Source organism: Falco peregrinus, chromosome 9 (assembly GCF_023634155.1).
Source record: "Falco peregrinus isolate bFalPer1 chromosome 9, bFalPer1.pri, whole genome shotgun sequence".
In the NCBI taxonomy this organism is placed as follows: domain Eukaryota; kingdom Metazoa; phylum Chordata; class Aves; order Falconiformes; family Falconidae; genus Falco; species Falco peregrinus.
In genome coordinates, this window is record NC_073729.1 from 24,999,508 (window position 1) to 25,026,553 (window position 27,046).

Consider the following 27,046-nt stretch of genomic DNA (forward strand, 5'->3'; position numbering starts at 1 on the left):
GATGCAACCCACTATTTCTTCCTGCAGCTTGAAGTACATCTGTGGCCGGGATGTCAAACCACCAAGGACACATGGGCTAAATCTCCAAAAAGGCAAAACAAACAATTAATGATGTTCTCAGTGATCCCAGCAACTGAAGAGCCAGAACGCATTTGCAGGCAGCTTATTCCAAATTCAGCCAGCACCCCTATAAAGAGAATCTGACCCGACATGAAGTTCTGTGTTATGTGATGAGGGTGCTGTAGGCTGTTGGTTGCCCTTATTTAAAAACCAAAATTGTATGATTTTAAAATTATTTTTGGCCCAATGATACAAATATTTAACATATATTTTAAAGACCTCTATCAGCATCCAAATCCCATTGTTTTATCATGGCTTGGAGACCCAAGCAGACACTCTCTTTTGCCTGGAAATAGGATTTTTAACTTTAGCACAGAGCAGCATTGCCACTTTTCTATGTTATTTTGAATGAGTGAATGCAAATGACATTATTCAATTTGCAGAAGCGGTTTCATTCATGATGTGACATTAGCATCTGGTACCTAAAGGAAACATTCTTAACCAACTAAAATAAAAAAAGTCTGACTGATAAATTCCTGAGAGCAAATTCCCTGCTATGTCAGCAGCAAAGCAGCCCAGTAGTTTCATTCTTTTGCATCAAAACATCACTTTCTACTGGGATATTCATTTTTTTCCCAGGATGTCCCTCAAATGTGTGGGGGGAAATGACCTGTAAAGATCTAGGCTGGAGCACACCAGTGTGCATGACCCAGCAGAAAGGAAGAAGAAGCCTGTGTTAAGCGTGCGTGCCCACATTTTGCTGGCATGTGTCTGCCCATATTTATTATTCTCATCTGCAATATTGATGACCAAGGACCGATCTCACTGCACATGCGTCTTTCTGCCCGCATCCATTTTCCTTGACTTGCGCAGCTGAAAAACGCTTAGATTTTTTTTTGCTGTTGCTGCTTTGTTTTTCAGCAGTGAGCAAAATTCCTTGATGTTAATGCCAATTCATTTTCCCAGGTGGAAAAAAAAAAAAAAAGAAAATAAGAAAATAATCACATCAAAATAGCAAAGAGAGAAATCAGGGCAGGCCATTGCAATCAATAGCGCTCAGGGCTTGGGAGCAGGTCAGTGGAGGGGAATATATTGTGAGTGCTAAGTATGAAGATTTTATTGTACAGGGGAACCCTCGTTTTAAAGGGGCAGGATAAAACCACATTCAGGATGAAGATCAGTCTTCAAAGCAGTGAAAATTACTCACATGGCTAGGAAGACTGGTACCTCTTTTTTGGGAAAACAACTCTCCGTTAATTGGGGAAAAAATTGGCACGAGAATAAGTGTGAATATACATATGTATACATGGATGTGTGTACATATACATAATATACTTATTTATTATGCACGTGCAGGAGCGTGTATATGAGTGTGTTTATGTATGATAAGAATAATGAGCTATAACAAAAATGAGGGGACAATTATTCTGATCTTTTGTAACCCATCTTGGCTGTGCAAATTATCATTTTGAGCAGTATGAAAACAGAAAACTAAGCATAATAGACTATAGGGAGGCATATTTAAAAAATAAATTAAGGAATAAAATGCACAGAGACAGAATGCCATGTTTTGTTATGTCATTCCCTGCCTGCCTTTCTTCAGGAGAGAGATTCCACATTAAATTCAAAGACTTTACTTTTAAATAAACAATGAAAATCCAAAATAGGTTTCCTTGTTAAAATATATATCTCTCTATTTCCTCGCTTTTTTTTTTTTTAAAGTAATGCAGTACTGTGCAATGGTATCAAAAAAAAAGAAAGAAAAGAAAAAAAGGCAGGGCATTCAGTATTAGGATTCCAAACGGGATAGTACATCTTTAATGATACATATGATAATTAAAGAATACAATAAACACAATTAGCATATGTTTTAAACAGTTTATTAGTGAAGCTTACCATAAAATCAGAATATATAGAGCTCCAGGGTTTGTTGGGATAACAGCTTCTAATCCTTAGAGTCATAAAATCCCTGGCTTGGAAGAAATGGGCATCTTTAAAATGATTGAATCAGCAGGCCTCGAGTGAAAACACACAAATTAGCAAACTCCAGCAGTTGGGCACTGCGCGATGCTGCAGCGCGCGGAGGTGAAGTCATCGCTGACACTGCCCCAGCAGCTCTGATGGAGCGCAGCGGGGATGTGGTGCTGCTGTGGACATCCAAGGAGATAATGACTTTAACTCCTTCCAGACCAGGCATACCCCAAAAATAAAATAATAATAAATCAATTTGCCTTTATTTTGCAAAGAGGCATTATGGGGAGAAAGGAATGTCTGGATAAGTGATGGGTGCACAGGCGAGTGCGGCTGGCCGGAGGGAAGGGGGCTTGCTGGGACCCCCCCCAGCCCACCCAGGGCGCCGCTGCCAGGCGGCACGGGGCACCCAGGGGGCCGCAGGTGGATGGCCCCCAGCCAGGTGTGTGCGGCCGATCTGGAACCCAGCGGGCTCGCTGCAGGAATTACTGGGAGTTTAAAAGTTGCATCATCCAGTTAACCGGTCCGGACGGGCTCTGCCAGCACTGCGGCACGGCGGGCAAGCAACACTCGTGGCAGCGGCACGTCGCATTTCTGCCTCTTGCCTTTTTTCTTTTCCCGATGTCCATATTCTCCCTTTATCTCTCCCTTTCTTCCTTTCCGACTTCAGGGTCATGTGAGCCATGGGGATTTTTTTTCTGCTGATGATTAACATATAAGCTCTTTACGTTCATCACCTTACCGTAGAGATAATTTCTTCCCTCTTTTGTTATTTGTTTGTTTGTTTAGAGGGGGCAAGGATGGGTTTAATCCTGCAGTTTGGATATTTCAGGTTTCTTAAGAGCGGCAGGGAAGGTTTCAGATGAGAGTCAGTGTGGGCTGAAAGGAACGCAGCTTGGCTGAGTTTTTTTGAAGGGAAGGGGCAAATTGTCAACTTTATAATGAATCCTCATCAGATGTGATGACTTCCCAGCTCTGCAGCAAGGGAGAAGAATAGCAGTCAAGTGGTGTTTGAACACATTCTTATAGGGAAATTGGAGTGTTTGGATCCTGAAATTAGATCTGAAGACAGCCAAATATCTCCATAAAAATGGGAGCTTCACTCAAATGAAGGCATTTCAAGTTTGTTCAGCTCCTGGTCTAATCTGAACAAATTCAATCACAGCTCAGCACAGAGCAAGCGTTTTGCTTTTCCTGCTGCATGGCGGGACTGGTGGGCACGGCGCTGCTTTACATGAAAGAGGCTGCCTGCTAATTTGGGTGGCTGGGAACGAATTCTTCTGAGTCATCTTCAACACGCAAGGAATACTGAGAACACACAGCATGTGTGCATGCACAGGGACAGTACGTTGCTCCACATTTATCCCATACCTTGGAATGTGGCTGATATTATCTTCCTTAACTTCTGCCTGAGACCTCGAGTCCAGGAGATGGATACGCTACGTAGTAGCAATACAAATGCACAGCATCAGCCACATTTTGCCCCATAGACATTAGTCTATTTTTGCCCTGTATTAGTCTAAATACAAAAGAAATGAGCTGGAGGAGAAATGAAGGTCCAAAAAGATGAAGTGACTTGCCCAAGGTCAAACAGCAGGACAGTGGCAAAGGCAGGAATATAAACATGAATTATATTGTCACTCTGCTAGAGGAAAAGGTTGAAATGCAGCTTTTTTTTTTTTTTTTTTTTTCTTGTAGTTTAGACCCAGATTGGTGTACTTGACCTCTATTGAGCTGGCCAAGGTCCAGGGAAAAAAATAGGAAAAATAGAATTCTCTGTCTATTCTGGAGAAAGACAGGAAGGTAAGCTGACGTGTGTCATGGGTTAACTCAACAGCATCGCCTGGTTTAAGCGAGCCAAGGGGTGAGCCAGGGTCTACTCAACTGACATTTCTATTGCCTGGGTTGGCTAGAGCTGCTTTTGAGGGACAAAGAAATTTGGCCCAGCAACCTGGGAGGAGGGGAGGGAATGTAACAGCACCTATTTTTTTATGGTAAGGTTTCCCTATTGACACTCCCATGCTGATTCATAGCCGGCAGCACTGGCCAGACATGAGAGTCAGCACACTACCGGGAGTTTTGATCGCAAGACCTGAATTTTAGCTCCATCTCCAGTTTTTAGCAGAGGAATTCAGCATTGGGTGGAGCATTCACAGCAAATTGACAGGATAGCGTGGAGCAAAAGCAGCTTGGCGTCCTGCTTAGGGTGGTGATTTCAGCCTGTAAAACCCTCGCCCAGGGCTTGCCCTTACCTGGAGAAGGTTCTGCCCACCTCCATCCCTGCCTTGGCTTTACACACTCATTTTGGGGAAGAGTTTATCATCTGGGAGGTGTTACGTCGTAGGCAGCCATCTGATTATTGTACATAAAGCCTACTAGCAGACAAGTGTTAAAGAATAATATATGTGCCGTGCGTAACTCAGGCGGAGCTGGCCGTGCTGGAGGTCCCGGTCCCTGCTCCCTGGTGCCGGCTGCCCACCCATGTCCCCCGTGATGGGTAAAGGCACACCAGAGGAAAACTGCAATACTCAGGAGCAGAATATCCTCCAGAAATGAATGGTTATATCAGCAAGAATGAATCTGGATCACAACCAGACACAAAATTTAGTGTCAGCTACCCCTCCCTGCTCTTGCCATTCTAGAGAAGGCCACCACATTTTCTGAATCTCAGAATTTAGAGCAAACATTTTAAATAACAACTTGTGCACTGTCCTCTTTTCCATTCAGGTGTAAGCACAAAAGAATTTTATTATTTTTTAACCAATTAAACATGTGGCACATGCATTTTCTTATTTTGAATATAAGGTCAACTCAGCATATGCAGAACATTTTCCTGTTCACTTCCCATTAGCATCTTATATTCATTAGTGAGAAACTCAGAAATGGCGGGTACTGAATTCAGCTAAAAACTAATTCTGCACTGAATATTTGACTAAGACACCGACTTTAAACTGTGTTAGTTATTTTTATAGGTATTCCAAAAATAATACCATAGGGTTTATTACTTAACCCATATCATCACTTGACATTTGAATGCTGAGGGCTCGTACGTATGTTAAAACAGTGAGAAAATATGCACAGAAATTTTTCAATATCTTTAAAATAAAAATTTAAAAAACCAGAAATTTATTATGTGCCCCAACTGCACTGCAAATTGAAAAACTGACAGTGTTGAGCAGCCTATACACCGACATTTATCAGCTCGGTTCCTCTGCACAGACTTTTAGGATGCTCTATCATGGATTAATGTCTCTCAGCAAAGAAAGTGCTATAAAAAAATAAGGAATGCAGCTGATAAAATTAATGAAACAAATCATTGTTGAAAAGCATTTGGTGAGGTGTGAATCTGAAAGCTAGTTTCCTAATACAATATTTGTAAAATAAACAGAAATTAATATCCATTAATATTAACATAATTATCCTAACTGAGAATGTTGAACTGTTGCCTGTTTTGTCCTTTTCAACTGCAGCATCTCACTACAACTGTTTTTGTAACTGGGGAATAATCTGCCTCTGTACGCTGTAATGACGCAAGAAATAAAATGTAATAAAAGGAATAAAATCTGAATTCCCTTCTCAGCAAAGAGTAATTCCACAATCCATATATTTTTTGTTAGCTTTTCTATAAGGTGGATGCTTCTGCATGGCTTTATTTCCAAGATCCATTTTCACTGCCACCTTGAGTCGGGCTCACACGAGAAACTCATTCTGCTTAATACAAAACCCTTTCCCCAGATCTTAAAACGGCTCTGAGTGATCCCAAATTTCTTAAAGCCTCAGCGGGTGATGTGATCAGGAACAAACACGGGCTGCCCCTGCTCCCTTCCTTCCAGCAGGGCGCGGGAGCCACTAGCTCCGGCAGCAGCGGTGGCCTCCCCATGGGGAAGCCCCATCTCATGGCCTTTCCCACCAAGGAGGGTGGGGGGGTGCTGGGTGAGCATCCCAACTTTTGCATGCACATCAGAAGCAAACTTGAGACCTTCACAGCTCTTCAGCTCAGACTGGCTAAAATGTGAAAAATATGACATTTTCCATGAGAAATGGCTTATTTTTAGTTCTGCAGATACCGCAGTAGCTTGCTGGTGAAACCAGGCACTATGTGGACTAAAATAAAAATACCAATACCTCACAAAGTTAAACCATGGGCAGAAAACAGGGAATTTGCTCTTCTAATCACCCAAGCAATGTGACACACGCTCACATCCCGATAGTTTGTGAGGTTGTAATTTGCCAAATGCCAATGACATGGTGCCAGATGTGCCGAGGGGTGAAGGGGCACGGGGTCTGGGGCAGCCCAGGAGGCAGGAGAAGCCAGATCCATCCCTTTGAGTTTCAGACATCTCGGTACTAAAATCAGAGAGCAGCCAGCTTTATCACGAGGAAGCCTCAGCAGGCAAGATGGGAGAGTTTTAGCTGTGGCTTCGAAAAGACTTCAGCTCTAATGCGCAGTTTGTTAGGTCCCGCGTTAGCATTTGCACGCCTGCCCACACGAAGGGGGTGACATATGTTTTAGATAGGATCCTTTCTTGGAGCAAAATGAAATGCAGAAGGTTTTCTTAGCAGATAATCTCATTTTAAAAACCTCTCCTCATCCCTCTCATGCAGACGTGTGTGTCTGTCCACCACATTGCCACTGACGGTCGTGTAAAGTATCCGTCAGGTCCACTCCGGGGGGACTGGATTTATGGGAATAACTGAGTTTTCAACTCATTGGCTCAGCAACATCATTAATTTGGCCTTCATCAAAATATTTCATCCAACCTGAAAAAATAAAATAAAATGTTTTACCTCAACATTTCTTAACCACTTCTATTATTACTATCAAGATTTTAAATTTTGTTTTGAGGGGAAAAAAAACTCTGAAAATTTCATTTTGGAAGTGTGGAAGTGAAACTTTTTTTAGTCTCTTTTCCAGCCTGCCACGTTGCCATATTTACCACGGCACTAACAGTTGTCAGAGATTATCTGGCTGAGTCACAGCTTTTATGGGCTCGACTCCGGTACTAGAGACGCGAAGCAGCTCCTCTGCAACCCAAGGTTTATGTTGGCATAAGCAAGATCAGAATCTGCCCTTCTGTTTACCATTTAGCTGAATCACCCCATCACAGACCAACTGTCATCTGTCACTCCATACTTTTAATGGTACATTGCACTGATGTTGTCTATTTTTTCCCCTTCCTAGCAGCCCTGTCACTCTGGTATGTGCTAATCTCTTCTTCCAGGCTTCTGTTGGATCTCTTAATGATAACGCCACTGCAATTTAGGGGGTTTTTGTTTGTTTGTTTGTTTGTTTGTTTTTTAAGGCAAGAGAGACTTTGGGGAGCTAGAGGCAGAAACATTTGCCCTGTAACTCAGGATGCAAGGCATTGGTCTTTTGGGAGGTGCCTCCCAGGATGTGTTTTACCCGTGCAGTCCCAGGCATCGCTTTAGCTGGGGAGCGGAGGAGGTACCCCTCCCACAGTTGGAACGGGGCTGCAGCTCTTCCACTAAGTGCGTTGCAGAGAATTAATTAAATTTAAAATTACATTCTATTCTTAATGCGAGGGCCTCGCTGCAGCTCTCTATTCCTATAGCCAGTGGACCAGAAATCTTTACCCCGTGCTCGGCTTCCTTGGGGCCCCAGTGGTGACAGCCCTTCAATGCTTATTAACCCATGCGGTGACAAAGGACTCGCCTAGCCCTGGCAAGCGCCTTTGCATATCATCCAGTGCCCAGTTCACATCCCCAGATGGGGAGTTGCTTTTCTAACATCTGCAAGATGAATCATGTATTCTTTTGGTATTGTTATTAAAAAAAACAAAAAAAAAAAAAAGCAGGCAGAGCGATGCCTTGCAAAAGGCAATTCAGCTGTGGGAGGAACTGCCCACCCAGGGCAATAAAAAATATGTCAAGATATTAATATGATTTCCTACCCTCACAGGGGTATATGTGGGTGTGGGTGTGGGGGGAATTTAAGCTACAGCAATCTTCTGTGAGTTTTTCTTCCCATTTTCAATTTGTACACAGTTAGATGGTTCATCTAATAATTTTAGCTTTTTTATTATTATTATTTTTGCAAATATCTACTACAAATTCTGAAGTTTGTTCGTGGCCTTTCCAAAATTACCCATGTGTATGTGAAACAAGCGTTAACACTGAGTCGCGAATTCAGTGTGAACTATCACTTTGCTATTGCGGGTAGCGCCTGTGCATATTAACCCGTTTGGGGGTCCACACGTTTTTCTGTTGGCCAAGTTTTTTGTCCCTGCAAAATGCAAGTGAACATATGCACCGTTCTGAGGAGTCCAAGTTCAGGATAAAAATTGTTCCACTAGTTCAATCGCTATACGTATGCGGCATATAGTATACATAACTTGTAGAGGTCCATCTGGTAAAAGAAATAATACTGTGTCATTGCATAATATGTGTCTGGGTGTGCGTGTATTTCTCTGTTCTCCTTCTTTGTCATGATTCCACGGTTTAATTTAAATACGTGTTTCACTTCTCTCCATATTTCAGGTTTATTACAGAGTATGAAAATCAGGAAGCTTTTTTGTTCACTTCATACATCTCTTCCAACAAAGCCAGACATCAGAACCCAGCACAGACTCCAGAGTGATTATTGTTACACTTGATCTATGGAGCAGATAAATTACAGCTTGATTTTTATAAGGTATATTGAGCCTGCAGGCTTCAGCAGAAACAAAAACAAAACAAAACACAAAACCTTGGTTTAACTAGTAATTTGAGGAAATATGACAAACCTGACATGGAAGTCACAGAGCAAATAAATATGCACATCCATCATTTTGTAAAATAATGCCTTTGCTAGAGAGACCTCTGCTTGCTGCTGTCTGCAGCGTAGAATTTCTTTGTGGTTTACTAGTCTCAGATCCTGCTACACGAAGAATCAAGTTAGTTACTGCTGAAAGAAACAATTGTATGTGTAAGAGAAGCAGTGCCGTACAGTAAAATAGTGCAAATATCAATCTGCATGAGTCAAAACTAAGTTGGGTTTAGAACATATTGTAATATTCCTGGAATGTTTAGATGTGTTTTTTCTTCATAAGATGATTGCTAAAATACCGATCAGAGAGTCTTTTCTTTTATTGTAAAATAATCTAGTTCCTAGAAATAAAATCACCTGGTGGTTATTGCAGATATTAAACCCTACTTCATACAAAATACAACAAAAGGCAGCTCCAGAGCCATCTTCTGAGCACAATAGTTTTGTTGGTGCACTGGAAAGAAATTATGTACACAATTCTCACCTCAGGAATTGCCTTTTGGTGCCTACTTTTTTTTTTTTTTTTTTTTTTTTTTAGCTTGCCATCCTTTGGAAGGTTTTGTGTGATGCTGAGGAGCACCGTCGGTGCCCTTTGTGTGAGATCTGCCTCTCCAACAGCCCCATCCCTGTGGAGTCAGGGAGCTGCCAGTTATTGCAGTTCACAACACAGCAAAACCTCAAAGAGGAGGCTGCAGTGTGGGCATCGAGAGGGATGTCACCTTTGACATCGGGAGGAGGGTTTTGCTCAGAGTTTAGGGGTTAAATTTAAAAATTTATGTCAAACTGCCCCCGAATAAAGTATAAAACAGAACCAAGTGCTCCACTCCTAAAGAAGCATCTTCATCAAAGCCATGACCCCTTTCATACTCTGTTCCTGATCCAATGAGTCCTTAAGTTTTTCTCCGTTTCCAGGGATGCTTTCTGAACAGGCAGGATGGAGAGGAGCCAGATCGCCACCACACACACACGCATCCACATCACCAACCAGTATAGAGAAGGAGCCACTACCACGTGCAGGGAGGTGGGTTGGTGTCTCCCAGGCAGTGGCAGGACCTACATCTCCAGCACCCTGGCCCTGGTCTCCCCCACGTTCAGAGAAATCCCAGAGGATGGTCCCTGGAAGAGAGTGGGAGAGCCTCTGTGTCCGGGTTCCCAATGGGGCAGAAGTAAAAACCACATAATTCAGCGGCTCGGCCATGTCAAAACTGCCGTAACTCTGAGGATATCCAGAATATTGCTGTAGGTACCAGAGAGCTCTAACATCCAGAGTTGGGGTGCCAAAAAGTAAAGGATTTCTGGTCAGGAAGTAGGGCTGCAGTCCCCTTTGAGGTGTTTGCCTCCTTTATTAGATACAATCCACACAGCCTGGCCAGAAGGACTTCAGGAAACTGTCTAAACTGGATTACGAGCCTCATGTCTTCCACTCTTCACCACAAGACCATCTATGCACACAGCAAAGGTGGTGGTCAGAAAAATGAGGCTAAGTTTGACCTCTACACCAGCTGTTTTGGTCTGATCTCATAGTTTTTGCTCCATGGGTATGATCCTACATTTTGGTTTGGTCCTGTGGTTCTTGGTCAGGCAAACCTTACTTGAGCCACCAGGAGCACGGCTTACGTGAAGAGTCCATCACCTCTTTCACTGCGCCTTCCAAGTTGCATCTTGCAATTTTGAAGCAAGATGCACGTTCACTACTCTTAGCATTGCAAAGCCAAAATAACTGTTTTGTGCTTCATCCCTCACATTGCCAGCTAAATCTTCATTCTGGAGTCATTACTCCAGGTGTTTGTCAAGGAAGATGTACAAAGCAGACAGAACATGTTTAGCATTTCATATACCAGGTTGAGCTGTGGGAGTGACAGGTTGAAAAATCTTGTTTAGACTCATAGACTGAAACCGTTTAATATAGAAGTCACTGGTGGACTATAAATATGGAAAACCAATGTGCCATGTTTTTATAGAATCCCCATTCTGCATGTCTTTTAAACATATTAGTGCTTCAGAGAAGCTGTGGAAGCTAAACTCGCCAATTTTTGCTTTGAACATCTACAATTCTTCAATGGGTGAACCTTCAGGAGCCCAAATGCCTGCACAATATACAGCTCATTTGAATGTGCGCTTACATTAACCGACCCCACAAAAGCCAACTCTGTTCATTTAGCCTAGGAATTACCCAATTTGCTCACATAATCTCAGCAATTACATGTTCATCTTGTTTAAATATCAGACCTATGGTGTCATTTATGTAGTATCTGATCTTTTTACTTAACCTCAAAGATATTAATCTTTATTAAAGAGGGTGAGAGGCAAAAAGGGGGAAGAGATGCTGGTGACAGATATTCTGACAGCTAGGAAAAGTCATTTATAAAGTGAACATCAGTAAACATTAGGGGTGACATATTGATATCAGCTGCAAGTAAACGGATGGCCAAGCTAGGATGAGGTATTACACCTTAAATTGTGGCAACCATTTTTTTTCCCAAGGTTGATCTTTTATATTTTTTAAAGAGAAATTTACTATTATGCCTCCTGCTTCCCCTATGGTAAAATGCCAGAAATTTGACTGAGATTTACTTAAAGTGACAGCCATGCCCCATTTTGTCCATGAAAGATGATTACTAAATGTCACGTCTATCTACTCTCGTGTGGATCACTTATTTGACATGTTCGTGCCTAAGCTTCATAGCAGTTTGCAACATGTTTTCTGGTGCTCTAAGGCAATTTGAAATCTTTGTGGTGAAAATGTGAGCTGGCCAACGGCAGTTCATTAAAATAAATAAACAATAAAGCTGGGATTTGTTCCTCTCCATCCCAAGGGTGTCAGGCCAGAAGGCGGCATCAAAAGCTCTTACAAAACCGGACCAAGAGCGTATGCTTCTGGTCAGGCTGCGAGAAGGCCATTGCTGGTGAGATGCTCTTGCCATCTCAGCTGAAGGAGAAGCACACCAAAAAGAAAACACCAATGTTTAAACATGGAAAATAACCTTGTACAATTTGCTTTATTTAATTTTTTTTTTTTTTTTTCAGAAATCTGTGAAATGGTACAAAAATCTGCAATGGAGAAGAGCGTGGGTTCTCCCACTATCCTGCAGACCTGGCTTCTTTTGCCCCCACTTCGCTCAGCTCCCGGAGGGGGAGATGCAGAACCCAGCCAGGCGCAGCGGAACTGGCAGCATCACGAGCATGAGCTCCTGTGGTGGGGCCTCCACTTAAACCTGCTCTGCTGAGCCTCAGAAGTGACCTAAGGAAAGCCAGGTAGAAGCTTTTTTGCGCAAAACGGAACAGTAGTCATGAATAATTATTGGATTTCTACCTTCTCTGCCAATTTAGCTCATCTTTCTTAGCGGTTATTGCCTTCCAGTCCAAAAGTGTGCCTGTGGATTGATAAATTAACTCATGCATGTTTTGGAGACCATAACAGAGCAGCCTGAAGAGTGAAGAAGGAAGGTGTGCACTGGAGATGCGACCTCCCACCAGACCCACCTTTCCACAGCGGTCCCCATGGTGCGGAGTGGGGGAACCTTGTCACACACATCCAGGCTCTGGGACCCTCTCAGCAAGGGCAAGCGCTCTTTTCCCTTGTCCTGCTTTAAAAAATTCTTACCAGTCCTGTTCAAATACAGTGGTTAGCCATAAAAGAGAGGGTTTAAGTTCTGAATGCAAGGACAGAAGTACATCTGATGAGAAGTACACACCTCTGTGTCTGTTCAGCCAGCCTGTGCTGATGCCTATACATTTATGAATTTTGAGGTGCAAATACAACGGTCACAGAATAAAGCAGCAATGTTGAGTGCCCTGTGCTATCTGTGTAGTCGTAACCTCCATCACATGTGCATGATCAGCCTGTCCCAGACTAATTTTAAGCTTTTTCTTGCAAATACTCCTCTAGACGCCCAGTTGCCAGCTCACACATCAACACTCACTTTAGTCACAGTTTAACTCCCAGAAAACCCGCAGAAGCAACAAAACCAGCTCTAAATGAATCCTATGTCATGTGAAAAGAAGGGGGGGTGGCGGGGGTTAGTGGATGGTGGAAGATTAAAGCCATTTGAAATGAAAGTAGAGTGTGTAACTGGATACAAGATTTCTAAATAGGTGGCACATGTCAGCAGGCATTACAACAGTGTCTTTAGGTGAGCCTTTGATATAGACTGCTGAATAGTTCAGTGAGATACATGCAACCATGAGAGAGTTTCACAGCCTTGATTTGTTTTCCAGCTAAAATAAATCTGAATAGAATAGGCTTAAATTACCTGTGATTTTTCTGTCTTTAAAAGGACACATAAAAGCTCATGAGATCACTGTGCTCCCTGGGAAAAAAAGGGAAAGGAGGAACAAACCCCAGGAAAACTATGAAAGATTCATTTTAATGGAATCCAGGTTTAGCTGTTTCATATTTAATAATGTTTAATATTTCATTTACTACTGGGGACTCACCTTTTTCAGAAGAATGTAAGATTCAAGGCACTACCATGCATTAAGATTTTATGCCTGACTGTAGCAATATTGTAAGGGTTGGCATTGGAGCCGCTTAAACCTGATGCAGAGAGCCTGGAAGCAACAAGGTTTCCTTCTTTTTTCCTACAGCCAAAAGAGAAGCCGAAGCCCCAGCAAGCAGTGGGGTATAGCTGTGAATCCTAGCAACAGGCGGAGAGAGAACTGTACGTTTCTTCACGTCCTCCAAGTGTTGGTGCCTTCTGGTACATCACTTACAGGGAGCGACAGAATCCTTGGAAAGGCCCTTCGCGCCGTGGCAGCCAGAAAGGGCATGGGAGGACAGAGGTTTTCCAGTGGGGTGGGTGAGTTATTGCAGTCCAGGGGGAAAAAGCAAACAAAGCAACACTCCAGAGTTGCTACTGTTGTTGCTGTTGCACTTTCCTTCTTCACAACACACTGCCTATTGGTGTGGGATTATTTTTTTTTTCAGTCTTCTGTGCTTTTAATCTTTTTTAAGCCCTTCTCAGCAATAATGTGGGCTTTGCTTTTTAAGCGAATGCTGAAAATTTACACTCGAAAGTGTAAACTCTTGCAGAGTTCCTGCAAGAAAAACCCATAATTCTGCAGTCTGCAATGAAATCATGTGTTAAAAGCTGCCACCTGCGTTTTGCAGAAAGGAAACTGAGACCTAAGCACATAGTTCCTGGAAGGAGAGGCTCCTTTTAAATATGCAGCAGGTCTTGTCTTGCCAATATTAAACTAGCTTTTCTTCCTGGAGACTCTGTCAATATGGTTTGACCTCTCTCTATGGATTTCCTTCAGAGCGGGAAGCGCTCAGATATTCTAAAAGGGTCCCCCGACACCATCCTAGGAAGGAGGTTTTCAGTCAACTGGCTACGCGAAACCTGGGACAAAGAGCAAGATGGGATCTCCAGACTCCTTGGTCCCATCACCCCATTTAGAAAAGTACCGTTTCCCAGCTGATGCCAGTTTTGTTAGGTTTTGCCACCAGTTTTCCTGCTGGGAGAAGCTCGCAGGCTCTTAGGACTTTTGCCTGGCTGAAAATTGTGGGAAGAGGGGCATTGAGAATTGCTGGGATGGAGGGCATTTCCTTGTGCGACAGAGACTGCTGCTTCTGTTAAAAGATTAATTCTGTAGTCAGTAGCACTAGTGGGTTGTTGCCTTGGACTGGACCAGCTGCTGCAAAGATGAAGCGCAGACTGAGACAGAAGGCTGCAGCAGAAGAGAAGGATTTGGCTCCCAGCTAGCACCAAAGCTGAAGAAGGGTCCTACGAGACCTTCTGCCTAGGCAAGCATGTTCAAAATGCACTCCCCTCCTGGAGCAGCTATCTTCAAGATTTTCTAAAAAAGATTTATTGCTAGGAGAGGGCAAGCTTTTTTTTTTTTTTTTTTTTTTTTTTGCTAGCAATTTCAGTTTCAGATCTCATCGAGGGGCTCTGGCATTTGCATAACTTCCCACGGAAACTGAATCAATGTTTGACATCATGGAACAGAATCTCAGGCGTGATTTAGCATTAGTAAGCCACTAGTCATCAGCATACTGTCATTTCTCTATATCTGACATCTTAATATAGCTGGCCCCATGCACACACATGTTCCTTAGCAGCAAATTCTTATGCTCTTGTCATACATGAGTTGTTTAACATGGGCTTGCACATACGAACATCCAAAATACACTGGGCCAGTATGACCAATTTTCAGAGCTCAAAATGCATTTTCCTTTTAGGTAAGAAGGGAATTTTAAGTCCTTTTAAATAATTGAAGATACTACTGATACAATCAAAAGTCAAGCTCCCCAAGATGAAAATGTCTAGATGATGAATAAGTTAATGGAACTAAAATCCCAGTCGTAGCTGATTAGGGGACCAAGAGAGTTTATCAGAGATGGGAATGTACAAGCCCAGTCACAGCCTGACCTTGTAACGAATGAGAGCTGAAAAGCAATTAATTGAGAAATTATCAGGGAAAAGTGAAGTTGTATGGTTGGTTAGGTAAAGCAATATGTCAATGGGCCAGGGATTGATTTGGCTGGAATACCTCAAGGTCTCTGTTCTGATGATTCAGGACTTGAAGGAACTGGCCCGAGCCAAGCAATAAAAATAAAACAGGGTCAGCAGAGGGAGTCATCAGTCAGCGCGGTGGATCAGTGTTCATGTATTATTTAGCTGATAGTTAAGGGAAGTTCTCAAAAAAGAGTAGTCTTTAAACCCAACTTTTTTCTGCCAGGAGAGGGGAAATTGAGGGATGGAAAAGAAAATGTTCCGCTGTGCAAATGCTCACTGTCTTCAGTTAAAGCCCTGAGCCAGGAGACGGGCCCTGGGAACAGAGTGGCCATGAGCGTGTGTTGGTGGCGAGGGATGGTCCGTCTTGCCTGGGGCTGCAGTGGGGCAGCGACACAGACCCCGCTGAGCCAGCCCAGCTCTCCACCCACAGCCACTGCACCCCAGCAGTCAGCACGGCCCTGGCATCTTCCCTCGGCTTTTCCTTCCTCCCTGTGCCTGCCGGCTGACTTTCTCATGTGCGTTAGAATATAAGCAAATCTAGATGTGGTTATTCAACCCCTGCTCTGCTTTGGTTTGACGGTGGGCATCATTTTCTGCTGTGATATTTTCTTCCTGCTGCCAACAAGCTGCACAGGACTTGTACTCCCATCTCCAGCAAATACCAGTACCTCTCTCAAGCCACCAAACTAACAGTGACCTCCTGCCCCCTTGTATCTTGATTAGATCAACTCATCAGCCTCCCACACCCTACACATTTGGGAAGCTATTGCTGAGACTAAGACTTTTAGAGTGTTGATTTGGAAACACAGCTCCTCTCCTTCACAAGATGCTTTAGGATCTGAATATGAAACAACCTGCATGAGAACATAGTATCCTGAAGCTCAGGAGAACCGCAAAGCAAAACAAATGGTATATAGAGTCTTCTAGAAAGATCAGTGGGCTGGGTGCGAATAGCTGTCTCTTTGCTTGTCTTGTGACAATTCACTGAAGAAACTGAACTCCGTGTCTCTCCCTCTGAAGACAGGAGAGAATCCCCACAGAACCAGGCAGAACATGGTCGGTGGCAGGACCGGGGCCTCAGACACACACACTGTTCTTTTGTGGGATCAAGATCCTGAAAATTTGGGCTGGAGGTTTGCTGGAAAACTACAGCTAGCTTTGCCACCAGGCCAGTATTTTAAGTTCTAGGTTTTTGGAGAAAGGCTTTCTAAATATTTCAGATTTGATACTAGGTCTTTTTGTCATTTCCTTGACAAAACCTAAATGACAGCCGCCTCCATGGCTGAAAATAGGAATGTCATTAACATCACAGCTATAGCGGGGCAGGAGACAAAGGTTTGGCAGATAAATTTAAAATGTCCAGTGATGCAGATATAGGGTGGGCAGTTTAGTGTCAAGGCTAAGGAGTGCCGCCTGGAGATAACAAAAGAAAGATTATACCACAAAGAGGAACTCATGTATCCCCATCACAACAGAGATGAGTTGCCCTGGGCTCTGCTCAGGGTGCAGTGGGGAGGGTGGCAGAGATGCGTGTGGACCTGGTTTGGTTGTGGGTGTCTTGTGAAGGAGGACCCCAAATGGGGAGCTGAAGGAACAGAAGGAAACTAAAAGCTCCCCATGGGAAAATGGCTTCTTTGCTGAGGCTGGTCTCTGGCTGCGGGGAATGGTCAGAGTCAAGGAACACCAGGGACAGGGAGCCAAAAACCCCACTAATAAAAATTCAAACAAAGCTGTGATTTTAGCTTCTTAAATCCCAATACACAATAAATACAAGAAACTTCAATATTTCACTGCAAATAGCCATTGCTGCTGCAAACACAGGCTTTTAGAAGGAAATTCCAGCAGCAGCTTGGAGATAAAGGGATGACTTTATCCCACTGCCTATGGACATATCTCAACGTGCACTCATTTCTGGGACTCACAGGATGTCATGCTCCATGAAATGCATTTCCCGTTTGTCCTGACCTGAGAGCTTTGCATTCAAGGAGCAGATCCTCCAAGTGAATTCATCAGGAGGAATAATAACCAGTGCACAGGCTTGGAGCTGCTGGGCCAGCAGATCCATCCTGCAGTTGTCAGTGTGCTGAATTTCAGGGTAGCATAAATGCATTCTTCCTCGCCTGAGGACCAGAAGGACACAGCAATGTTTTTCCAGCCTGTTTTATTGAAATGAGAGAGAAAGGGTAAACATCTAAGCAGCAGCAAACAAGACCTAACTATCAGTGCATCAGGGCACAGGACAGCAGAAGTGATCTGCTCAGGGGATGTGAAGACACCTGGCACAGGATCCTCGATCCGGTTGATGGGATGGGACAGGTGACCATCATGTTCTTTCATTTTTTCCTGACTTTGGGAGCTGTGTGCAGTCTTGGCTGTGTAAACCAGAAAAGTTTCCTTGGATTTGTACCATTTTGTGCCAGGATAGCATTGAATCTGAGGATCAGCCTGGGAGAAATTATGCCCTTTCTGGGCATCTGTACTCCCTCACCTCTCTGAGCATTTCCACAGCAGTGAGGCAGGCTCGGAGCCTCTGCTTGCTAGAATTGTGGATCACCCTGTGAAAGTCCCTCTTTTGTCTCCTCTTTGGGACTGCATCATTCCCCTCCTCTGAGGCTGAGCTGCTGCACAAGCACAGCATCCAAGAGTTTATGAGGTGATACTGCTGGCATGTCCCGGCACTAATCACATATTATCACCTTATGATAATTATCAAAGCTGGATCCAGCTGAATCCTCTTTGGAGAAGGTCCTTGGCCAGCCTTCTGCTGTGCAAGATGCACGAGGCACTGCTTGTGCAAACACAACAGTCACCAGCAGTAAAATCAGTGAAATCCAAAATGTGACATTACATTGCATGAAGAAGCTAGCTAGATGTTATCACCGAGACATAATAAATTCATGTTGTTATGGTAGGAATCACGAAACATTTGTAGATACATATAAAAATTCCATCTGAAAGAATTCTGTGATCCTCTGACAGTCTGCGTGTACACTCTACAGTCGGTGGCATGGTCTTGCTCATATGGCTTTGTGCAATTTGCAAGCCTGTGTAGCTGCAAAAACCCAGAGACCAATTCCTTGCATTATTTTCTTTTTAACTTAAATGTACTCATACCTGAAATTCTTTTGTACTCCAAATACCACTAGAAATAAGACAGCAAAGGCAAAGCAGAGGTATCCCAGTACAAGCAGAAGATTCATGGCTTTTGAAGCATCCTGCTCCGCAGAAGGTGCACTGGGCTGCACTCTGATTTCACAGAGCTGAGATGAAATGCATAGATTTGGCCTCCCTGTGTTTTCTTTATTGTTTTCACTGATGGTCAAAGACTTTCAGTATGAAGGCTGTGATGCACTAAGATTGTCACAATTCTTCCACAATTGTGGAAGGACAGGAGAGTTCCCAGTCTGAAGTCTGGAGTTTCCATTGCAAACTAAATGAAGAAAGCCCATCAGATGCATGGGACGCTCACAGCCATGGTAGCCTGGTGTGTCCTTCTGTATGCATGAGGCCACCAAGGGAGGGAAGGGCGGGCAGAAGGAGGGAAGGACCCGTACCTAGGACTCAAAAGAGTGAACTCTCCCACTGATTTTTCCCTTCAAGTCTTGTAAAATGTGGAATTATCTGATTTTCATGCATAGTCCCGATGGAGGGTAGAATGGCCACCCCAGGCACCACTGGCGCAGGGGTCTCTGGGACCACCATGTCTTTGCTCTCCATATTTGTAACAACAAATCTATTTATATTTGTGATTCTCTGAGGAGAAGGAAATCATTCGAGCAGGTAGGCTGTAGGTGTCAAAGGGGCCCCTCATTTCAAAATATCATGTGCTAGACTCAACCAGAGCTTGGCGTGAGAGACAGGCTTAGTTAAATCTGTAAATCTCCCGTTTGGGCTTCTTGTTGTTGTTGCAAAGGGTTAACAGACACAGCAAAACATTTCTAGGATGAAGTGCTAAGATTTAGTGTACTGAATTAATTCTCAAATTAGAACAGGGGATTTGCACATGATTTCTAAGGGAAATTATCTTCTGGGTAAAATTAATACAGGAGATGTTTCAACATCTGGGATGGCATTATTATGAGCAATGATTACTCAGACATTGCCAAAAGAAAGAGATCACAGTAGACTCTTTCTTTTCCTAACCAAAATAAGCAACTCACCCTGAAGGAAGGAGACTATTTGCAGAAGCACTGGCTTGTTTGGAAATGCACAAGAAGTAAATTCTACATGAAAAAAACAACAACAAAAAAACAACAAAAAAAACCCCTGCACACTTTGCTAATGGACGGCTGGGAAAGAGAGCTGCAGGCAGCGAGGGGACCCTTCGATACGGGGGCTCCGGGCGTCAGTCTGCCTCGCCTTGAGCTCTTCATCAAAAAGAAGGTGCTTAATGTAGCGCTACGGCTGTCCAGGTGTTTAACGTTGGGAGGTTAAAGAGAAACACACTAGCAGATGCGACCTGGAAAATGGCAACAAGGGGTGGTTGGTCCGTCCGCTCCCCACCCCGAGACCACCAAATCCACCCAAAACGCCCCGTCTCCCTCCAGCCTTCACAGGGCTGGTTTTTCCCTGCCTAAAATTTAAGTAGGGCAGAAAGTAAAGCCAAAGCAAGACCTGCTTGAGTTGTTTTGTCAAAACAATCACACACCAGGAGGAGCTTATAAATATTTATTTTGCTTCGGAGTATTTCATTTTGTAAAGAAAAGAGAAGGGTGCTTGAGTGGGAAGAAGAAGACCAGTGGCACTGGCCCCTGCTCCTTTCATAGGAAAAAACACCGATGTTTAATTTAAAAGGGCATAAATATAAGAGAAATGCCGCTTTACTTTCATGTTAGTAGCTGGCTATTAAATTACATCACAAGTGCTACGTGTGGGACTAGGCGAGTGCATGGTTATTTCTGTCTTCTAAACCAGAGTGCAGGTCTCAATGTAATTACCTTGGATCCAAGTGTAATTACCAACTGATCTGCAGGAACATACACAGTAGTGACATCCATTCAAGGCAGCATTAAAGCCTGATGATAACACAGCATCATTAACACAGCTTAGCACTTTCATACGTGGCTACTAGCTGTGGTTTTCCTCAGAGAAGGGCTCACAGTTCAGCAACGGAGTCTGGAGTTCTCATCAGAAGATCTCCAGATCTTCTGACCTGCCCCTGATTATTGCATCTGTGTGTGCAGGTATGTGTGAACAAGTCAGTGCAGACAGTAGCAAACATGATATACTGACCATGGGAAATTAAGCCAGAACAGACTTTTTTCCAAGATACACCTCCTTGTTTTGGTATTTCTGTAACTCTTTTTTTTTCTTTTTTTTTTCTTTTTTCCCAAAGTTTTGAACCCCCTGAGAAGAAGGAGGGTGCTGAGTCCTGTTGCCACCCCTGCAGTCACCTCCTTTTTGTTTAGCTTTTCTCTGTTTTACTCTGGTTTACTGTGACAGCATCATGCTCAGATTTTGGAATATTTTCTCTTGAGCTTATGCCTCATCTCTCTCCTTTTGGAAGACAGCAGGTAGAGAGATTTTCTTTGCTTTATTCTTTTACCTTTTTTTTTTTCCAGGGCTGCAAGCATCACAGTAAACAACCCATTTATTCTGATGGTCTTGAAAGCTTTCTCTATACCTCCAAGAAGGTCAGAGAAATGCTTCAGAAAGAGCAAAGGGAAAAAAAAAATCCTTTCTTTAGAAAATTGCCTGGTTTGTTACCACACCTTCCTAGCGATACAGTTCTCCAAAAACAATGCCACAGACCAGCATTAGAAATTAAGATGTATTAAAGAAAAAAGAATTTTTTTTTTCCAAGTTAGTGTTTTCAGGTACCTTTAGTTGCATCAGTTCTAGCTCATAAATACAAACAAATGAAAAGATGACAAAACGCAGCTTGACATAATTTCCCATAAGAAGTATGGGACATAAGATTATACAAAGCAGCAAGAAAATATCTTCCAGCTCCTGTGGGTAGCAATATACTCGCACACAGCTCAGGTTCAGTGATGTTAAAGTGAGATTGACAGGGTAACTAACCCCTGAAGGAGGTTTTCCGTTTTGGGCAGTCCTGCTAAACCATGCTTGATGCTTTGAATGAGCTCAGTTGCACAGAGATATCTTTTTTTTTCCCCTAGTTTTGCTTCTACGCCGTTTTTATCAGAGCAGCTCCGCAGATGTCAGCGAGACACATTTTGTTTTCAGTTACATCAGCGTAAATCACAACTGATCTGGTGAACTCAGAGATACCCGCTTTACAGCGATATCTGTGACATTAAGAGTTTGGTGCCGTGGTATTATGACAGCTTAAAGCCCCTCCATGAGGAAACAAAGTCAGGCTCGGCACTGTCCTGGAACACATTACAAAGCATGTTTGTTATTGCAAAGAAGACAGCATTTGCCTTGGCTGTGAAAAAGAAAACCAGATCTATAACAGCTAAGATTTCATCTCTACCATTTATCCAATGAGATTTCCAATCCTCTTGCACAGATACCCTGCTGCTAACATAGCAGTCAAGATCAGAGCACTTAATCAATCATTCACTGAGGACAAATATGCGTAATCTAAATTAGAACAAACCAAGGCATATTTTATATGACAGCCGTACAGATTTTTAAGAAAAAGAATTGGCAAGAAAATTGCATGAAAACAAAATTGTCTTGTGTTTGTGCTTAAAGCCGTAGATTTCCTAAAAGCTGCTGCAGAACTAGGTAGCCTTGCATATATGGGGGAAAATTCTGCTCTCACTGCTTTCGCTTCCACATTTTCATTAATAAACTAGAGCTGCATTTGGCCCCTCTGGCTCTGAAGCAGAAAGCGCTGCTGCACACCTCAATATGATGTAGAGTCCTCCTTAAAAACCTTTCATATTTTATGATCACTGTCGATTCTCTTATGATCAGTGTTGGTTCAGGCTCTCATGAATCAAAAATCAGCTCATGGCATGCATCTTAGAGCAACCTATTTGTCTGCAGGTAGCAAAGGAAAGCGGCACTTTGAAGAATAAAGACCCTCTGCCTTCAGAACGGAGCACGGGCTGCATGGGAGGCTGGGGCACGAGCCGGCAACTTAGACCTCCTATTCAGGCTCAGCTCCAGGCATGCTGGGTGACCTTGTGTTCTCCCCTTTTCCTCTGGGTGAGATATTATTTATCCATAATAATAAAATACAGGATTCTTCAACTACGACTCATGGTTTAATCTATTGTGTCAACTCGCACAAGCTCCCTTGGAGGAAAAAAAAAAATAAAAATCAGAGACGTTAAAAGGATTAAAAAACTAAGCAGCTTTAACTGAAGCCACGTAACTCTGATCAGAGGTCAGGTCCTTGTTGGCCTGACTCTGCAGGGGGAGATCTCCATCGAGGAGCGTCCTGACGATGGGCTTTGGGAGGAGATGATAGCTACCACACAGCCATGGTGCCCATTGGGTCTGGACACCCTTCAACACTGGGTACAAACCCAACAAGCAGCAGGAAGGCTTAAGCCCAGCCAAGCCACGAACAGGGCAGCCAGCACTGCCTCCTGAAAGGAGGACTTTAGCAAAAACGCTGAAAATGTCTGTGCAAACATCCCTTGCCCACGCCCCTCTGCAGAGTGGGCTCGAAATAGTTGCTCTGTCCTAGTTCTGCCTCTGCTTCTCCGGAAGGAGCAAACGCTCCCACAAAAGTTCACACATCACCCAAACCTCCCGTGGGGAGGGATTGCAGTTTATTGCCACGTCTGGGGACTTTTCAATAAGCGTTTCAGTCCCTGCAGGAGAGCGGGTCTGACCCGGAGTGCAGCGGGCGCGTTTCCTCTCCTCTGACTCTTGGGTTTGGAGCAACTTGTGAGGTTGTTCAGGGACAACTGTTCAGATGTCAGATTCTTCTACCAACCAGCTGGCTGAGGCAAGGCATTGCCACCAGGGCTTCTGACACTGGCAGGTTTGATCACAGCGGTTAGGGAGATGTTGGTAGAACCAATGACCCAACATCGCTTTGATTAAAGGCAATGGGGAATACCCCAAAAACACCTGGAAAAACAGACTCAGGGAAATACTGAGGGCTTTGGAGAACTTTATCTTGAGTGTCTAAGTGGGAATTGATATGCCTACTTGTTTATTTTTGCATTCAAAGGTCAGATATGGACTTTACTAAGATCTCTAAGCAGGAGAACTGAGTCTCAGCTTCAAAGATCAGGGCTAATGTGAAGCTTCTTTGTGCTTAAGGACAAGACAGAGCCTTCATTTTGGTCTAAGTTCTCAGTGTTGAGGGAAACCCTTGCTTCTCTGAAGCCTCCTGGAGTTAAATCCTGAAGCGAGATACCTTCCTATTAGCACAGACACGCTCCGTAAAATGCGAAAAGTCTGCCTCTCTTTTGTCTCCAGTAACTGAAAGAACCTCTGCCCCTTCCCATCTAAAACCCATCTGTTTTTTAAAGTGCTGACTTCTTCCTTGTTTGCATCAGTCTCAGTCCACCAGCTCTTGACAGCTCCAGTCAAACGTCTGCCCAAACCTAGATGGCCCGAGCAACTGGCATGGTTGAGGCAGGGGCTAGGAGCGGCTGGAGTGATGTGGTTAGCATCACGTCTTGGATTCACCAGCCTGATGTATGAGGTACCACTGACAGGCTGGGTGACTGGGGGATGCACGAGTCCAAACTGACACCATCCCTCTGGGAAAAAAAATAATCCCCCTGTCTTTGTCAGCGCTGGGCCTTCGCCTTATTGTCCTCCCTCCGTTTTGTGGAGCATTTATGCATGTTGGAGCCAACTGTCAGAAGCAGAGAGGAAGCAAAGGCTGTGCAGGTACCAGTGCTCCCGTTTTTCAGCATCCATACAAATTTCCTGAAATCACTTTGAATTACATTTTAAACTTAGATACTCAGTTAATTCCTCTGCAAATCCCTGCTAAAACACCTCAATGCGTGGTCTGGCTTTTTTTTTTTTTTGACTTAGCTTTATTTATTTTTTTAACTTCAGAAGTTTTGACTCAGTCACTTGAGTGGGAGGCTGCTGTGCGAAGGTGCACAAGGATGGGACTGGAGCATCTAAACGGAGGCCCCCAAACAAGAGCGTTTTTCCCTTACCCTTCCTGCACCGTTGGGAATAATAATTCCTTGCAGGGCTGTTGCACAGCTTGATTCATTAAGGCTTATGAAGTGCTTTTAGCTCCGGCAGTGGAAGGCTCTGCGCAAGTTATTTTGGACTGCTCAGGTGTTAGGAGAAGAGGCACTGCAGAAGGAATACAAATAAATCAAGAAGAGAAACTGCCCCTTTCCTCCATCCAGCCCCTGCCCCCCACTGTTCTCCATCACTGTTGGTGTCAAACAGTTAATTTACAAGCCCAGCACTTTACAAAGCCCCTGGAGCACCAATTGTCCCTTTCTCATGCAACATCAGCTCCTCAAAAAAGCCAGCTGAGACTCCGGGGGTCACCCAGCTCCTGCCCTTCCCAAGGCAACTTCAGCCCCTATCCAAATCTGCCTGGATATTTATTTTCGGACAAGTCAGATCCAGCATCTGCCGCTTGCAGCACGATGCTGAAAGCACTGAAATAACCCCGGGCTGCAGGCTGGCTGCTGTTGGAGCTCTGAAATGTGCCATGTGCCTGGCCAGGGAGGCGATCCTCACTGGGTGAAGGTGACCCAGATACCCCACCCAGCCCACCACCCATGAGGGCGGCGTCCCCATGTCCCCACACACCTCACCAGAGCCACCCAGGGACAGGGGAAGGCTCAGCCTGGAGAGCTTTGGGAGAGCACTCAGCTAAAGTACAAAATCCGGGAGAGCACTCAGCTAGAGAAACAGTCTCATGGCTTGGGAAGGGAAAGGCGGTGGATCTCTCACATGGCTTTTTTTTTTTTCCTCCCTCCCTCCGTCTCCCTCCCCTCCTCCAGTCTGTTGCACCGGAGCTGTCGGCCATGCTGTTCCAGTTCAGGGGCTCCTGCAACAGAAAAGATCAGCTGTTGGAGAACCCATGGAAAGCCCTGGGGGAGAGCCATGGCCGCAAGGTAATCAGCAGGCAAAGTTATTACCATTATGCTGCTAATTAATTCCCAGCTCATTACGTTTCCTGTGGCTAATTTGTACTCGCCGCTGATTTGATTAAACTCATCTCTATGCTAATAAATGTGTTTTCCATTTGTTTTAGCGACTGTAGGAAGAGAGCCCGGTATTTACATATTTTGACGTTTATCAAATAAAACGCGGCGCCTGAATTAATTCTGCTTTGATTTATAAGTGGAGGTGGGGGGAAGGGGAGTAAGGGGATGCGGAGGGTCAGGCGTACATCGCGGGTGTGTGGCAGGGAGGGGGCTGCGTGGATGGGCGATGCTCCTGGGCATTTAATCCCCAATGGCCCCATCCTGCCCGGGGATGGCTCCTGCAAGGTGTATGCCACCTCGTCAGCCATTCCCCTGCCATTTATTTCCCCTTCCCAGCCAAGTTTTGAGACCTGGAGCTTTGATTTGTGGGTACATCATCCGGTTCACCAACACCTCATCAGGTGGATTTTTCTTTGTCTTTCAGAAATTGCTCTAAATTAAGATTAGACTTACAACTGCAGCACCTAATTATAAGAAGTGACTTTGTTTCCCAGTTCCCTTTGGCAGGACTTACTACAGTAATATCAGATGGCTTGGTGTTCTAATCAGCTAGGGAGGCACAGACACCTTGCAATGTATAGATAAATATATATATATATATATTAGACACGTGTTTTACCCTCTCTCTCTTTAGTAAACAGCAGGGCAGAAAGCTTTGTGTGGCCCTCAAGCAGGTGCCTTTTAGACCTGAGACTAAATCTTCAGGACAGATCTTCAGCAAGTGCAACTCCATTCAAAACAGTCATCCCGTACCCTGTAATTAGCTGCTGCAGTATCAGCCTCCTCTTCATTTGGGGCAAATCCTAACAGAAAAATACTCTGAAAGTGAACGTCAGCGAGATTTGTGCTTTGACATCACTTAGGAGTTTGTGAAATCCAGCTTTTCCTTTTTCCTAGTAAAACTGGCAATGTTCACCAAGCACACCCCCTATATCTGTGTGTGCGTGTTCACGTGTATCATATACCATTGGTGCACGTACATATATCACACGGGATGGAGGCCAGACCCTGTGCACACAGCATCGGGGAGGGCTGGGATGGGGGCAAGACGGGGAAATGTTCCTATGCTAGGACTGGGGAAGGCACAACGACGGCTCTGCAGGGATGCCTGGGAGCCCGGGGTAGGTCTGACCCGTCCCAGATCCTCCTCCCTGGTTTTGTCTGGAAGTTTGGCTCAACCCAAAAGTGATTTTTTTTCTCCCTCTGCATGCTCCCTTTCAGCTGGTTTTTCAGGTTTCTCTCCCAGGTGCTCCATGGGCACACCAGTGGCCCTGGGGTAGCCCACAGTTTTCATTCACATCCCAGCGAAGGTTTCCCAGCAAAAAAGAGGCCCTGATGATGCCACTTCTCACTCTGGCAGAAAGACACCTTCCACCGCTGCTGCTTCACCCCAGGCAATCTGGAAACAGCTTGATTGCTTAAGTAACAATTAACAGCCTTGTCTTTTGGGAGTGCTTCTGGTGCACTGTGTGCATCCCCTGCTCCGGAGCCTGTGCTCTCTTGATGAGTTACCCAAACCGTGGACATCCCCCAGCTCCTTCCCACTCCCCATCCTTCTCTGTGCAAGGGTGGTGGTGGGCTGCACCGCCCCACCAAGCCCACCCCACGCTCAGCTGCAGGTGTGAGGATGCTTTCTCTCCTCTGGCGCTTGCTCTGAAGATGCCATACCTGTGCCGCTGCCCAGGATGCGCAGGATGAGGGTGTCCCGCTGGCAATGC

At 44.4% G+C, this 27,046-nt stretch overlaps 1 long non-coding RNA gene across 3 annotated transcripts in view; it reads left to right on the forward strand.

Moving 5' to 3' along the window:
* Positions 1–25,832, forward strand: part of LOC114012852 (uncharacterized) — a 189,345-nt gene extending 163,513 nt beyond the window's left edge. The window contains exons 4-6 of one of the 3 annotated variants that reach the window (XR_003555566.2): positions 11,825–12,052; positions 13,385–13,596; positions 25,122–25,832. This is a non-coding gene — a long non-coding RNA (uncharacterized LOC114012852). The remainder of the gene's footprint in view (positions 1–11,824; positions 12,053–13,384; positions 13,597–25,121) is intronic. The other 2 variants (XR_003555568.2, XR_003555569.2) reach the window with 2 other exon arrangements.
* Positions 25,833–27,046: the final 1,214 nt, after the last annotated feature.